This window comes from Halyomorpha halys, unplaced genomic scaffold (assembly GCF_000696795.3).
Source record: "Halyomorpha halys isolate HHAL.00 unplaced genomic scaffold, Hhal_1.1 Scaffold105.1, whole genome shotgun sequence".
In the NCBI taxonomy this organism is placed as follows: domain Eukaryota; kingdom Metazoa; phylum Arthropoda; class Insecta; order Hemiptera; family Pentatomidae; genus Halyomorpha; species Halyomorpha halys.
This window is the reverse complement of record NW_027108109.1, coordinates 960,836-962,324: the sequence shown is the minus strand read 5'-3', so window position 1 is coordinate 962,324 and position 1,489 is coordinate 960,836.

The following is a 1,489-nucleotide window of genomic DNA, read 5'->3' as shown; positions in this document are numbered from 1 at the left end:
AATATATAAATGGTCATAATAACTCAAATTGTAAATAAACTACCCGGAGCCAACTTTTCGGTCCACTTTGCAAAGCTTCATCAGGACTAAAAAACAACTAAAATAATGTAACAAAGTAAGAGAATAGATAAAATAAAATAAAAGTAAACAAGGATATGGTTAAAAAAGATTTTAAATATGTGAAATTTCTATAAATATAACTAAAGTGAAATAAAGAACATAAATTTACTCAGGTGTTTGGGCCTCGATTGTGTTCAATAATCACTAGTACTTATTTTATTTGTCGTATATGCAGTAGCTATACAGCTGAAATGGTTACAATCAACAAAACCTTAAATGATTATGAGAGATAGTTGACCGTGGATGATAAATGAGGAGAAGATGGTTGGGGATGCGGTCAATGAAACACAAATAAGTATGACTAAAATAAGTTAGTCATACTTATTTGTGTTTCATTGACCGCACCCCCAACCATCTTCTCCTCATATAAGATATCTTAAATTCTTTACCAAAGATGACAAAATAAAAAGCTTTTTCCACTATATTTTGTATATAAAATAATAAACTACATTATAATACAAATAAAATTGAAAATTAGTTTTTCTTTTTCTTTCTTCAACTTGAATGAATTCTCAAGAATTAGTATATGTTGGAGATACACGAAAACTGCTGATTAAAAGTCAAATCCATAGGCACCATTTTGTTAATAATAATATATACTATTCAATGGTGGATACAATATTTAAAAAATAATATGTCGGAATAAATAATGAATAGTACCTAACGTCTATATGGATATTCAATATCAGACCTAAAAAAAAAAAAAATCCCATTGTATAAGTTGTACATTATTTAATTGTTTTAGGAAATTATTAAACAAATAATGAAACCAATTTGCCTATTTGTAATATTTTTGAATTAATAATAACACAAACTTCAATGAACTAAATTTCTTTTAATTCTAACTTTTTTTTTAAAAAAAGATCCCACGTTTAGGCCCTTAAGTTTTTTAGAAGTAGACAACCAAAAAATTGTTTTCACATTATTTTTACATTACCTCCTCACATAATATTAATATTTTTAAACCTACCTCAATCATTGAGTTGTCGGAACTCATAGATATTGTTTTTGTTTTTCAGGCTGAAAATATGAAAGTGATGCATAAAGAAAATAATAATATTAGAAGAAAATTATTGGAATCCATTTATATTTCAGAAAATATAAATTATAAAGTAAAATTTATATCAGATTACAAAGAGATAAACCACAATTATTGTGAAATTTTAAGTAAAATCAATATGTAGTACTATGTACTAGTGGCAGATTATATATCGGGATGCCAGGATAATCGCTGAAGGCAATTATCCAAAATGAGTTAATTAATTAATTATATATTGGGTCCTAAAAAACTATTATTATAATTGTATTCCTTTCCAAAGGCTGTTTGTGTGTTTACCAGTTTACCAATTAAATACCTTTATATTTATAA